General features: G+C 39.8%; 1 protein-coding gene across 6 annotated transcripts in view; it reads left to right on the top strand.

Annotated features, from left to right (window-relative positions):
- The window catches only part of LOC122097690 (lysophosphatidic acid receptor 6-like), a 90,487-nt gene that overhangs the window by 57,610 nt on the left and 17,286 nt on the right, over positions 1-15,591 (top strand). For 3 of the 6 annotated variants that reach the window (XM_042668299.1, XM_042668298.1, XM_042668300.1), the window contains one exon: positions 13,111-13,234. The exons of the other annotated variants lie outside the window; for them this stretch is intronic. The gene's annotated coding sequence lies outside the window, so the exon portion shown is untranslated. The remainder of the gene's footprint in view (positions 1-13,110; positions 13,235-15,591) is intronic. 6 annotated transcript variants of the gene reach the window in all.

Here is a 15,591-nt window from a genome sequence, read left to right on the forward strand (position 1 = left end):
TTGTGCCAGTACAATGCTGTCTTTGTTATTATGGCTCTATAGTAGAGTTTGAAGTCCGGCATTGAGATCCCTCCCATGTTGTCTTTTTTGCCTAGAATTGTTTTGGCTATTCTAGGTATTTTGTTGTTCCATATGAATAAGTTTGGACTGTTTTCTGTATTTCAGAAAGTACGTAATTGGGATTTTAATGGGAATTGCATTGAATTTGTATATTAATTTTGGCAGCATTGGCATTTTCACTATATTGTCTGCCTATCCAAAAGCATGGCAGTTCTTTCCATTTCTTAGTGTCTTCTGTAATTTCTTTCTTTAAGTTTTTATAGTTTTCATTAAATAGTTCTTTTACATCTTTGGTTAGGTTAATTCCTAAATATTTTATTTTTGGGGAGAGTTATTGTAAATGGGGTTGCTTCCTTTATTTCCTTCTCTGCTTGTACATTGTCAGTGTACAGGAAGGAAGGTTACTGATTTTTGTGGGTTGATTTTGAATCCTACTACTTTGCCAAAGTGATTATAATTTCTAAGAGTTTGGGGATGGAGCTTTTTGGATCATGAAGGTATAGTATCATGTCATCTGCAAAAAGGGATAGTTTAACTTCTTTCCCTATGCAGATCCCTTTAATGTCTTTTTCTAGCCTTATTGCCCTGGCTAAGGGTTCCAGGACTATATTGAAGAGGAATGGAGACAGTGGACATCTTTGCATTGTTCCTGATTTTAGGAGAATTGGTTGTAGTTTTTCTCCATTAAGTATAATATTGACTATTGGTCTGTCGTATATGGCTTTTATTGTTTTAAGGAATGTTCCTTCTATTCCTATTTTCTCCAGAGCTTTTAACATGAATGAATGTTGTATTTTATCAAAAGCCTTTTCTGCATCTGTGGAAATAATCATGTGATTCTTGACCTTGGCTCTGTTGAAGTGTTGGATTACATTTATTGATTTATGTACGTTAAACCATCTCTGCATCTCTGGGATGAAGCCTACCTGGTCGTAGTGTATGATTTTTTTAAAAATGTATTTCTGCAAGCTGATTCAAAACTTTGGCAAAGTAGCAGGTTATAAAATTAACCCCCCAAAATCAATGGCTTTTCTGTATGCCAACAATGAGAAAAGTGTGGCTGAAATTAGGAAAGCAACTCCATTTGTAATAGCCCCACAAAAAATAAAATACCTAGGAATTAACTTAACTAAAGAAGTGAAGGACCTCTATGATGAAAACTTCAAAATCTTGAAAAAGGAAATCAACACAGAACTAAAAAAATGGCAAAACCTCCCATGCTCCTGGATTGGAAAGATTAACATCGTGAAAATGGCAATACTTCCCAAGGTTATCTACAAATTCAACGCAATACCTATCAAAATTCCAACCTCATTCTTCAAGGAAATAGAAGAGGCAATCCAAAAATTCATATGGAACAATAAAAGACCCCGAATAGCAAAAAACGCTCCTGAATGGAAAGAACACTGCTGGAGGAATATCAATGCCAAATTTCAAACTCTACTATAAAGCCATAGTAATCAAAACAGCTTGGTATTGGCATAAGAACAGACCTCAGGACCAATGGAATAGAATTGAAAACCCAGAAATGAACCTACAGACCTATAGCCATCTAATCTTCAATAAGGGAGCTAAAACAATACAATGGAAGAAAGACAGCCTCTTCAGTAAATGGTGCTGGCAAAATTGGTTAACTACATGTAGAAAACTAAAGCTAGATCCTTATATATCACCCTGCACCAGAATCAACTCCAAATGGATCAAAGACCTTGAAGTCAAAGCAGACACTCTGAAAACATTACAGGATGGAATAGGAGAAACCCTGGGTCTCCTTGGCTCAAGCCGAAATGTTTTGAATAGAGACCTGGAAACACAACAAATCAAAGAAAGTTTGGACAAATGGGATTGCATAAAGTTGCAGAGCTTCTGCAGTGCAAATGACATAGCTAGCAAGATCAATAGAAAGCCCACGGATTGGGAGAAGATCTTTACTAGCCATACAACGGACAAGGGTCTCATACCTAAAATATACTTGGAACTCAAAAAATTAAATCCCCCAACAACAAATCCTCAAAGAAACAACTGCCCAATAAATAAGTGGGCGAAAGACTTAAAGAGAAACTTCTCTGAAGAAGAAAGAAGGATGGCCAATAGACACATGAAGAAATGTTCAACATCCCTAGCCATAAAAGAAATGCAAATCAAAACAACATTGAGATATCACCTCACCCCAGTTAGAACGGCAAAAATCAAGAACTCTAACAACAACAGATGCTGGAGGGGATGTGGACAGAAAGGAACCTTACTTCATTGTTGGTGGGAATGTAAACTTGTTCAACCACTTTGGAAAGCAGTATGGAGGTTCCTCAAAAGACTTCACATAGAACTCCCCTATGACCCAGCAATCCCACTTTTGGGAATTTACCCAAATGTTTATAAACAAGACCACACTAAAGCTACCAGCACAACAATGTTTATTGCAGCATTATTTACCATAGCTAAGATATGGAACCAACCCAGATGCCCCTCAGTAGATGAATGGATCAAGAAAATGTGGTATATATACACCATGGAATTCTATGCCTCCATCAGAAAGAATGACATTGCCCCATTTGTTAGGAAATGGAAAAACTTGGAAAAAATTATATTAAGTGAAGTAAGCCAGGCCCAAAGAAACATAGGTCCCATGGTTTCCCTTATTTGCAATATCTAGTATATGTATGAGTCAAGCGGAAAAGGTCAGATAATGTGATGTCAGGAAAATGAACCCTTAGATATGTATTTTAATGTTTTTTTCTTTCATGCATGTGTTTGTAATGCATTTATTTATAAGATTATCTCTTTGTTGCTTTGTATGTCCCTCCCCCACAGTATAACCCCTGCTTTCACTATATTTGATGTCAGTATAACTTGTGGAGGAGATGGGGAAAAACCAGTTGTTTAAGGATACAGGTGGACCTGTTGCAGCAATGAGAAGTACAAGTTGTCATGTCCAAAACGAGCTTTACAACGTCGGTTCGGGGGGGGGGGAAGGGGGGGAAGGAGAAGGATTGGGATTGGGGGGAGGGGGGAGGCTGGGAAGGGATGTGAAGGGTAAACCAAAGGAGGAGGCTGCAATGCTTGGTAAGAAATGTACGCATTATCCTGCCCATGTAATTGTAACCCCTCTGTACAGTATGTTCACAAATAAAATAAAATAAAATAAAATAAATTTATTTCTGGATTCTGTTCGCTAGAATTTTGTTAAGGATCTTTGCATCTGTGTTCAACAAGGAGATTGGTCTGTAGTTCTCTTTTTTGGTTGGGTCTTTGCCTGGTTTGGGGATGAGTGTGATATTGGCATCGTAGAATGAGTTTGGGATAGCTCTCTCCTTCTCTGCTTCTTTGAAGAGCTTGAGGAGTATGGGTATTAGTTCTTCTTTAAAAGTCTTATAGAATTCCACTGTGAATCCATCTGGTCCTGGATTTTTCTTTGTTGGAAGACTTCTGCTTGCTTCCTGTATCTCATTATAAGATATTGACTTATTTAATTGATTTACTTCTTCTTTGCTCAGTTTGGGCAGCTTGTATTTCTCTAAAAATGCATCAATTTCTGCTAGGTTTTCTTTCTTTAGAGAGTATAACTTTTGAAAATAGTTCTTTATAATTGTTTGGATATCTTGGGTACTTGTGACTTTTCCTGTGGCACCCCTGATCTTGTTATTTTGGGTTTCCTCTCTTCTTAATTAATCTTGCCAAAAGTCTATCAATTTTATTTAGTTTTTCAAAGAACCAGCTTTTTGTTTTATTAATTTTATTTATAACTTTCCTATTCTCTATCTCACTAATTTCTGCTCTTAATTTGATTATCTGGCTCCACCTAGTAACTTTAGGTTCCATTTTTTCATGTTTTTCTAGCTGTTTTAATTGCAACATAAGATTATTTACTTGGTCTATCTCTATTTTCTTGATGTGGGCACTGAGGGTGATAAAGTTGCCCCTCAGGACTGCTTTTGCTGTGTCCCACAAGCTTCTTTGTGATGTGTCTTAATTATCATTGAATTGTAGGAACCTTTTAATTTCTTCTCTAATTTCTTCTGTTACCCAGGTGGTGCTTAGAAGTGTGCTGTTCAATTTCCATGTACTTGAGTAATTTCTGCAATATGCTTTCTTATTGAGAACTAGTTTGATTCCACTGTGGTTGGATAGGATACAGGGGATTATGTCAGTCCCTTTGTATTTGCTTAAGTTCCTTGCATGACCTATGATATGGTTTATTTTGGAGAAAGTTCCATGTGATGCTGAGAAGAACGTGCACTGTGTTGTTTTAGGGTGAAATGCTTGGTAGATGTCAGTTAGTTTTGCTTGAAGTATGGACTCACTTAATTTGGTAGCTTCTTTGCCAATCCTCTGGTTGGAGACCTGTCCTTTGGTGAGAGTGGGGTGTTAAAATCTCTTAGTATTATCATACTAGGATCTATTTTATTCTGTAAGTTTGAGAGTATTTGCTTAACATATTTGGGTGCTCCAGAGTTTGGGGAATATAAGTTGATAATGATAATATCTTCCTCTTGGATTGTTCCCTGTATTAATATGTAGTGTCCTTCCTTGTCTTTTTGTATTGATTTTTAATGAAAAGTTTATTTTGTCAGAAATCAAGATAGCTACTCCTACTTTCTTACTGGGGGCATTTGATTGGTAGATCCTTTCCCAACCCTTCACTCTGAATTTGTTTGTATGTTTGGCTGAGAGGTGGGTCTCCTGAAAGCACCAGATGGATGGGTCTTGTTTTCTGATCCAATCTGCAGTTCTTTTTCTTTTGATTGGTGAATTAAGTCCATTAATATTTAAGGATATTATAGAGAGATGCATTGTGGTCCCTGTCATTCCCTGTTTTCCTAAGTTTTCTTCTTTCCTTTCCTTCTGTACTTGCTCAGTTAGACTTTTATTAATGCCTGTCTGGTGCGGGTCCCCGTTCCTGGTTGCTTTCTTCAGGTTGTGTTCCCCCTCTTAGTATTCTTTGTAATGCTGTCTTATTGTTTATGAATTCATTTAGTTTTTCTTTACTATTAAAAATTTTCAATTCTCCATCTAATGTGAATGCTAGCTTTGCCGGGTATATCAGTCTGGGCTGGCAGTTATTGGTTCTCAGGGCTCAGATGGTACTTTCCCAGGTCTTTCTTGCATTCAGTATCTGTGTGGAGAGATCTGCAATGATTCTAATTTTTCCCATTGTAATATGGCTCCTTCTTCATTTTTGCTGCATGCAAGATTGTTTCCTTATTATTCAGATCTGACATTTTTGCTATAATGTGTCTAGAAGTGTTTCTCCTGGGATCCTGCTTGCTAGGTGTTCTGTTATGTAGATAAGATATTCTTTTTTTAAGATGGGAGAAATTTTCATTGATAATCTTGTTGAATAGGTGTTGCATTCCCTTGCTTTGATATTCCTCACCTTTGGCCACTCCAATTATATGAAGGTTAAATTTCTTGGCACTATGCACTTGCTCTTGGATTTCTCTTTGGCATAATTTAAGTGATTTTCCCATATCTGTGTTTTTTTTTTTGGTCCAATTGGTGTATTCTGTCTTCTGTATCTGACACTCTAAATTCCATTTCCTTCACTCTGTTAATGGCTTCTATTGTGGTCTGCATGGAGGAAATGTACTCATTTATGGATTTGATGTTGGTTCTCAAAGTACTAATCTCACCTTTTAGTGAGATCTCCCGTTTGAGATCCTGCATCTCTTTCGATAGTTTGTCCCTGTGTTCTTTCAATTTCTGGTCTATTTCTCGCTTTAATTCTTGAGTCATTGCCTCCAGCATCTCTTGGATGAAGCTTTTGTCTTCCATTCCTGCTTTGCTTCCACTGGGGCTCTCCCCTGGGTGGTTGCTTGCTTTTGGGGGTAACTTGCTATCCTGGGTGTTGATAAACCTTGTAATTGTTCTCTATGATTTTTGCATGGGGATTCAGGGATTATTGGAGACTAATCAGAAATTTTGTTTTCATCAATAGGTGTCTGTCTTAGCTTGGTTGCTGTTTCTGGGCTGTCGGAGAGAGTCTGTATCTGGTCTCTGTTCTGTTGGGGGCCGACTTCCAGCTGCTGGTCTGACCCACATAAGGCTGTCGGCTCTCTGCTGTAGATCACTGGCAGTTGGTGCCTTTAGAAGGACTGAGTGGCCTAGACTGCTCCTGTTTACTCTTACAGGTGCTCTTGGCAAGATTGAATGTGCTGGATGTGCTCTCCCAGTTGCTGGAGTCTGCTATGGACTCCTGATTTTTTTTTTTTTGCCTGTTTGTGGGCCTGAACTCTGGGCCTGGGTGCTGTCCCTCAGCTCTTCAGCTCCAGGCTGGCACCCTACCATTTGTGCCACAGCGCCACTTCTGACCCTTTCTGCTTGTGTGGTGCTGAGGAATCAGATCCAGGGCCTCATGCACACAAGGCAAGCACTCTACCTCTGAGCCACGTTACCAACCTGAGCTCCTGACTATCAGGTGCTGGCAGCCTGAGTTGTCCAATTCCCAGCCTGAGATATATGGGTCGGGTTCTGGTGGGGTTTGGGCTTCTGGTTCTCTTGCCCTGGACACCCAGGTCTTTTGCTGTAATGGGTGTGATTCCCAGGGGGTGCAGTTCCCTGTTTTCTCCCCTCTGCTGAGGCATATGCTCAGCTTCTGATTTCAATCAGGAGGAGTTGGTTGTGTTACTCAGGCACTGGATCCCCAGGCCTGGTCCTGGCTCCTAGTCCCTGGCCTGGGGCACGTCATTTGGACCTGTGCTGTGAATCCCGCCTGGGCTGCGCAGCCTGGAGTACATAGTTCAATTTTTTTCCACTGTTGGCTGTTGTGACCTAGGAGTACTGTTCCTGGCTTGGGTGTTTAAGCTCCCTTCCAGGGGTGCTCTTGATCTAGCCTGGCCAGCTGGATGTGCTCCACGGGCTGGTGGAGCTCTCGTACAGTTCCCAGTTTTAGTGGGTCTTGTAATCCAGGTGTTGGGGTAGGGGTCTGGGTCAAGGTCTGGGAGTTCCGGCCAGCTCTGGTCTTCCATGAGGGATACACTGTCCCCTGCAGGGTATTCACTCTGGAGCTAGTTGTTGTTTCTGTGTGATGTAGGTTGATGGTTGCTGCTGCAATCAGAGTTCAGTTGAGATGTTTGTGGGCTGGGCCAGGCGGTGGTGGCTCTGCACATGTCTCCTCTGCCTCTGCCTCTGTTGATGCTGTTTGGGTCGATGCTGCAGGATGGACCTCTGGCTGAGGGCGGGGGGAAGGGTCTCCATATAGGTTCTGAGCGCTGGGGTTTGTCTCTGTTTGTGCTCTCCGGATCAGCACCAGTACCTTGCAGGTCTTCTGTTCTGGCGTTCTGTGGGTGACCCATGTAGTTCTGGGGTTTCCGCCGTGGGGCCTAGTCACTTTGGCGGGATGGAGCCCCACTGCTCGGAGAGTGAGGGGTGGGGGTGGGATCTTTGTGCAGGCTCCTGGCTAGGAGGTTTCTCTGTTCTTCGCCATCAGCGGGTCCAACACTGTACCTCAGGTGTCTTCTGCGTAGGTGATCTGCAGGCAGCCCCCTGTGTCTCTGGTGACTACGGCAGCTCCCACCAGGGGGCTGGGCTGGCCACGGCTTGGTGTGTTGTGGCGCCAGTAAGGGGGAGGGGTCTTCGTGCTTCTCTGTTCTGATATTCTTCCTTTTCTTTCTTTTTTTTCAGCTTCCTATTTTTCTCTGGGTGTTTGTCTTGTTGTTGTCAGTCTCTTGGGGAAATTAAGCGTTGGAACTTGAACTCTCTTTTTGGTTGGAGAGAGCTGTGGCATTTCCCTACTGTACCATTGCCATCTTGGTCCCCCTAACATGTATTGTTATTTAAACAATTGTTGTCATCTTAGCCCATTTGGGTTGCTGGGACAAAATTCCTTAGACTGGGTAACTTGTCAAAAATAGAAGTTTATTTATCACAGCTTTGGAGGCTGTAAAGCCTAAGATGTTCGCATCAGCAGCTTTAATGTCAGATGAGGGCCTGTTCCTCCTAGATGATGCATGACATGGCAAAAAGAGCAGCATTCTTTCTCTAACATTGTAAGAAAGGCAACAACCCCATTCACAAGGGCTCTTCCCTCATGATCTAATCATCTCCCAAACTTCACATCTCTTAATGGTATTGCATTAGTGATTAGGATTCATCAGATGAATTTAAGAGGACAAAAGTGCTTAAGTCATGGCAACATCTTAGTGGATGTGGGCTGATATCCTATTGTGTTCTTTTTTTTTTTGGGTCTGGTCATGGGGCCTGAACTCTGGGCCTAGGCACTGTCCCTCAGCTCTTCAGCTCAAGGCTAGCGCTCTACCACTTGAGCCACTGCGCCACTTCTGGCTTTTTTCTTTTTGCTTATGTGGTGCTGAAGAATCGAACCCAGGGCCTCATGCATGCAAGGCAAGCGCTCTACCACTGAGCTACCTTCCTAGACCCCTATTGTGGTTTTGTTTTTCATTTTCCTAATACTAGTGATTATGAGGATCTTTTTGAAAATTATATTTTATCTTTAAGTAGTCGTACAAAGTAGTTTCCATTCAATAGATCAGTTCATAAATACAATGTATCTTTTTTATTGTGAAAATATCTTGATTGATGTCATCCCTTTCATCATTTTTCCCCCATCCCTCCCAACCCAACCTCTCCCCTCAATTTTATAGGATGTGTACTGATTATGGCTATATCCTCCTTTCTTTGATTTTTTTTTTTTTGGTTCCGGTCGTGGGGCCTGAACTCTGGGCCTGGGCGCTGTCCCTCAGCTCTTCAGCTCAAGGCTAGAGCTCTACCACTTGAGCCACAGCACCACTTCCGGCTTTTTTCTTTTTGCTTATGTGGTGCTGAGGAATCGAACCCAGGGCCTCATGCATACAAGGCAAGCACTCTACCACTGAGCCACCTTCCCAGCCCTACATCCTACTTTCTTCATTCTGCTATAAGAATAGTTTTTATGTTCTTATTGGCCAATTGCATAACTTGTTTGGAGAAGTGTCTCTTCTTTGATATCTATTTTGGTAAAATTGTCAGTTAATTGTTCAAGTGAGTTACAGCATTGGAATCCACCCTTGTGTATATCATTCTTTAGTCAGTTTGATTGCTTACACATGCATGTGGCCCAGTGTGTTTCTGAATGTGAAACAAATTTCCTGCCTGGAACTTTTATTTGTCCTTTTACAAATTGTTCCTAGAATGGTACATTATCTTTCCATAAGAGTAATCAAAATTACTGTGAGTAGACCTAAATACTTCTGAGAAAGTTTTGGGAGACAGTCATAGTCTACTAAATATTTGCTTTGCAACTAAAAATTTATTGTGAAAAGGCTTTGGAAACCTCAAACTGGAAAGAAATAGAATATTACTTCATTATTAGTAGTATTGCAGACACTTATTCAGTTAAAAAGATACTAAGAATTCAGCTTATATTTCTTATCTGTGTGAATTCTTACATTAGAAGAGAGGATCTGAGAGTAAAGGGCAGGAAGGATCCCAACCACAATTTACTGGCTCACCAATTCTGAGCATTTATAAGTACCTGTTATACTTCCTGTGAAGATTAACCTTTTATTTCCTTTTCTGGCCTTTGGCCACTCAGAACTCACAGATGCAAATGGCTCAGTGCTGTTTTCTCCCCTACTTCATCAACAGGAAGGCTTGTGACCACACCAGTATCTTCAACTTGTTCTTAATCTGATACTGAGAATGCTGACGAGGGTGTTTATATTTGTAAATGGGTGTTTCTTTGTTACTGTGTTTTTTTCTCTTGTAGCATCTTGCTTTTATCTATCACCAAACTTATTTGATTTTCTGAAAATATCATTGAATTCTGTTTTGTCCCGTGATATTTCTAGGTTTTCTAAGGCCACAGTTTATTGACGCTGTACACAGTAGAGGTTATGAGTTCAAGTATGTCACCCCTAAATACATGTTGAAGTTCTAGCAGTACCTCAGAATGTGACCTTATTTAGGAATGGGTTCATTATGGATGTAATTAGTTAAATTGATTCATTCAAGAGTAGGAAGAGCCCTAAATCCAATATGACTGGCATGCTTATAAAAAGAGGAACATTTGGACAAAGAGGAAGGATGGTTGTGCAAACATGGAGATGGGTTAGAGTAATGCAATTACAAACTCAGGAATACATGCAAGAAGCAATGAAGTATCTTCCCCTAGAGGCCATATAGGGACTTACTGTCATTTCAAATGCTTGATTTTATACATCTACTCTTTACAACTCTGAGGCAATAGATTTCTGTCTTTACACACTGGATTAATATATTTTATTTTTTATTGACCTAGTATTTCTGAATATGAGGTTTTAATACACATATATTATGTAATGTTCAATTTAGAATAATCACTATACTTATCACCTTAAACTGTTATCATTTCTTTTTTCCTTTTTATTGCTGGCCCTGGGGCTTGAACTCAGGGCCTGGGTGCTATCCCTGAGCCTTTTTGTGTTCAAGGCTAGCACTCTACCACTCAAGCCACAGTGTCACTTCCAGATTTTATTTTTTTTGGTTGGTCGTAGAGCCTGAATTCTGGGCCTGGGCACTGTCCCTCAGCTCTTTAGCTCAAGGCTAGCGCTCTACCACTTTACCCACACCACCACTTCTGGCTTTTTCTGCTTATGTGGTACTGAGGAATCGAACCCAAGGCCTCATGCTTGCAAGGCAAGTACTCTACCACTGAGCCACCTTCCCAGCCCCTATTCCAGCTTTTTCTGAGTAGTTTATTGGGCTTTTCTGCCTGGGCTGGCTTTGAACTGTGATGCTCAGATCTCAGCATCCTGAGTTGTTAAGATTACAGGCATGAGCCCCTGGTACCCAGCTTGTTATCATTTCTTTATAGTATGTCCAGAACCTATTCTGTTAAGTATTTTGAGATATACAAGGCACCATTATGACCTAAGATGGGGAGAAGAGCAGAAAGGACATAGAAAGAAGTCAGATGATAGGTATATTTCTGTTGTTTTACTCTAGCTTGTCTTTGTTATGGCAGCATTGGAAGCTAATACAGAAGTAAAGAAAATCTTCTTAAATTATATTACTTCATTTCAATTCTTTTACTTTACATTTTTCACATCTGTTGAAGGCAACTGATTCACTTCAACAAAACATATATAAACTGTCAATGTCCATGGAATGGACATTGGCAGTCCATTCCTTCCATGCTTCTCACTTTTTTCCTGCAAATATCTTATGAGCCAGACATATTTCCAAAGCTTGGAACATTCTTCCTTTGTTTAATCATCCAAACCCTACTCATTCTTGAAGGATTAAAAATGTTACTCCCATTACTTCAGTAAGGCCAGCTTGGATTCCTACCGTTGGAATGACTACTTTTTCTCTCCACAACAGCAATTGACTTGCACCTCTATTATGTCCTTTCTTTCTCTTTCCCTTGTATTATTACTAATAGTTTCTCCCCACTTTGAAAACCTCTCTACTTGATTGGAACCTTTTTAACAGCAGGGAATGTTTCTAATTTTTCTCTTTCCTTATAACATCAAATTGTTTAGGTGGGGTTATTCACCAAAGTGGATATTCCTAAGGTTTTTGTTATCTGCTTCTCTCTCTCTCTCTCTCTCTCTCTCTCTCTCTCTCTCTCTCTCTCTCTCTCTCTCTCATCCTCTCCCTCTCCCTCTCCATTGTTTATGGATCTCAGATTAAGACCTTTTAAAATTTCAAAGAGCTACAGCCAACATCACATTGAATGGGAGAAAGCTGAGATTATTTCCTCTAAGTTTAGGAAGAAGACAATGGTGTACATTGTCATAACTCTCATTCAATGTAGTAATAAAGTTATAGCCAGACAAGACAAAGAAATTAAAGGCATACACATAACAGTGGAGGAAGTCAAATTGTACCTGTTTGTAGATGATATGTCACTATATATTGAAAAAACCCAAAACTTCACTAAAGGACAATTAGAACTAGTAAATGAATTCATTAAGGTCATGGTAAACAAAAAATTAAAATAAAATCAGCAGCATTTTAATATACCAGTAAAATGGCAAGCAATGTGACTCCATAGCTTTTATCCTTTGCTATAACTATAAGTATTTAAAAATAGTTGCACAAAGAGGTTTCAATTCACTATATTGACTTATGTTTATGGTGCATCTTGATCATTCACTCCTATACCTTTCACCTTTAATAAATAAACTGTACATGTCACTGAACAAAGCTATTAAATGAGGACCCTTTGTGGATTTTTTACATATATCTGACATCAAGACATAGGAACCTCAAGTAAAAGTGCTCCGCAATAGTATACTATGGTGTAATAAAAAGGGAATAAACTATTAATACACTCGACAACACAAATGAATCTCAGTTATGCTACATGAAAGAATCCATGCAGAAATGAATACATTCTGGATAATTCCATTTGTCAAAATGTCTTGAAAATAAACTGATCCTGTAGTGACCAAAAGCAGCTCAATTTTTACCTGGAGATTAGGGAGAGCAATGGGAATTTATTATCAATAAACATGAGTGCTAGGTATGGATGATTCACACTTGTAATCCTAGTTACTGGAGAGATCAGGGTCAGGAGGATCACAATTCAAGGCCAGCCCCAGCAAATAGTTCACTAGACCTCAGCCCCAAAATCAAAGCATAAAAGTGACTGGACCTCCATACTCTGGACCACTTACTCAGTACTGTGTCCTCACCACTAGGTAAGAAGTCACAAGGACTCTGTGATGTATTATCTCTACTCTAGAGATAAGGAAACTGTGGTACAAAGAATTTCAATAATTTGCCTAAGGTTCTTCAGTAAGTGGCAATCGGAGTTTCTGGTTTAGGCCTACCTGACTCCACAGCAGAGCTTCTCCCTTCCTCTTCTTGTTATCTGTTTTCCCAGATCACCTGTTTTGCCTCATCCTGCAGGGTTTGGATTCTTTTGGCCAGGGACATCTGTGCATATAACCCTTTCCTCAGTCCAAGAAACAACTCCAGACAGACAGCTTCTACCTCTGTGTGTGCTTCAGTCGAATCCACAACAATCCTGGGGAGCATTGTGCATTCTCAGCCTGCTTCCTGCCTAGCCTTCACTCTATCCTGTGCCTTCATCTCATATTCTTTCATTACATATCTTTCCCCAAGTCTGTGTGTTCCTGAGTGCTTTAGATCACAGCAAACCACAAGACAAAGGAGAAGATGGGACTTGAGAAAGAGGGTGGAGAGAACAACCATCTGTGAAGTGATCCTTCCATGCTGAGTGTTTGAGGTAAGAACTTACCAAAGTGGGATTTTGTTCCCACCCTATAATGCTTGCATGAAGATCTCATTATCATTATTCATACCAAGGGGCCAATTTCTGAGATGTTAAGTAATTTTGGGAATCAACTTGCCCAAAGCCACAAGCAAAGACACTAGAGCCTAGATTCAAACTGCTGTCTTGTTTCAAATCCTGAGTTTTTTTCTTCTGTGGAGTTAATAAATATCTTCTATATGTATACTCAAACTGACTAATTGAGATGCTTTTGTAAGTTTTTGTGAAGAAAGCTTTTATAGAAGAGGTTTGTGTGGCGGGGCGGGGGGCGGGGGGAACCATAAGCTGGAAACATTTAAAACCTTCATTCTTGCCTTAAGACTGGATCGTTCTTGGGAGTTAGGATTTTGAGTGATGGAGTCAGGAGGAGGCAAAATAGGGTCAGCTAGTATTCCTATCATTACAGAGTTAACAATGTACCTATAAAGAATATAATTCATTTTCTTTACTCAATTGATGGTATGAGTTTACTGTACTAACCAAATAATAGCTACCATCCATGGTGCATTTATTACATGCTGGGCACTGTTGTAAACAAAGCACCTAATTTTTTTTAGCATTATTATTATCTCCATTTTTTTATCTAGGAGGAATTTGAAGTTCAGAGAAGTTCAGTAACTTGACTAAAGTTTACACAGTATAGCTTGGACAAAATCTACGATTTCTGATTCTAGAGCTTATGTACTTATATGCATATGTAATATAATGTTTCTTCTATCAAAGAAATGACTTCAATTTGGGACAATGGTTAGTTGGGGTATATTTAGTGAGATAAGACAACCTCAAAAAGTCATCAATGTGTGCTTTCTCTCATATGTGGAATTTAGACTTAAAATGATTAATAATAATGATAAAATGGGACATGAGCTTAAATAAAGGATTGTCTGGCTGTGGGAACCAGCAGGAGGGAGAGCGGGAAAAGAGAGCCTACTGAGGAGTGAACATGATTGAAGTACACTATATATATGAAGACAGCATTAAGAAACTGACTACTGTTTGAAAAAGAGGTTGAGAGTTAAGAGAGCATAATAGAGGAGCACATTTGATAGGGGTAAATTGTATGCATCTATGGAAGAATTATTATTAACCTCCTTGTACAATTAATTTACACTAATAAAAACAGAAGTGATCACTCAATGTTATGTTTACTGATAAGACTACCAAAACAATGTGTAAGTCTTCCCCCCACATACGCCCCTTGCCTCCTGATTTTTTGAAATAGGCTTTTGCTAAACAGCCTAGGCTAGCTTTGATCATCTCACTTTACTTTCTGGAGTTGTAGGATTTTGTATGTGTATGTATGTGCTGGTACTGGGGCTTGAACTTGGGGCCAGGGCTGGGCCCTTAGCATGTTTTGCTCAAGGTTAGCACTCTACCAATTGAGCCACACCTTACTTCCTGCTTTTTTTGCTGGTTAATTGGAGATAAGAGTCTCACAGACTTTCCTACCCAAGCTATCTTGGACTTGTGGTCCTCAGATCTCAGCCTCCTAAGTAGTTAGGTTACAGATGTGCATGTGCCTGGTGGAGTGCTGGGATTAAGGTGTGTGTCACTGTGCTCGGCCATAAGTAAGTCTTGAAGACTGCTAAATTTTGAGATGAACTGGGATATAAGTTGTGTTTGTTTGCTTGGTCTTTGGATTTCAGTGGACGTGAGATAAGCTTCTATAAGCCTACTACACACACAAAACTTTCACTCATTCTTCTAGTTGAGGAAAGATGAAAGCTATAGTCTGATTTAAAGTTTTTTCATATCTCTCAATAAAAATATATAATATGCTTTAAATATTTTGTATACTTGTCTCAAAGAAATTCAAGTTGGTTTTAAACAGAATGATCTTACATGTTCTGAAGAATTTATCAAACTGAAAACAAAAATTTCAGTTATGCATAAAATAAGCCTTTCTAAAAGCTGTCATGAAAATGACAATGTAGATATACAAGTTACTGAAGGCAAAGAGTAAGCAAATGCAAATGCTAGTTAGAGTGTTGATTATGTAATCTTCTTGACTCACTCAGGACACACAGAATGAAATTACCACGAGTAATTCACAGCTAGTTGAACAAGCTTTCTTTGAAAGCAATATTTAAGATTCAGTTTAGGACAATCGAAATCCCATTGTCAGGGCCTTCTGTAATTCCTTCCTTCTCTCCCCTCTCTCCCTCTCTCAATCTCTTTATTTCTCTCTCTCTCTCTCTCTCTCTCTCTCTCTCTCTCTCTCTCTCTCTCTCACACACACACACACACACACACACACACACACAAACACACACACATTCAACTACCATGGAACTAAGTCCCAATAAACTCTT

Source organism: Dipodomys spectabilis, unplaced genomic scaffold (assembly GCF_019054845.1).
Source record: "Dipodomys spectabilis isolate Male_0828 unplaced genomic scaffold, ASM1905484v1 ptg000424l, whole genome shotgun sequence".
Taxonomy (NCBI): domain Eukaryota; kingdom Metazoa; phylum Chordata; class Mammalia; order Rodentia; family Heteromyidae; genus Dipodomys; species Dipodomys spectabilis.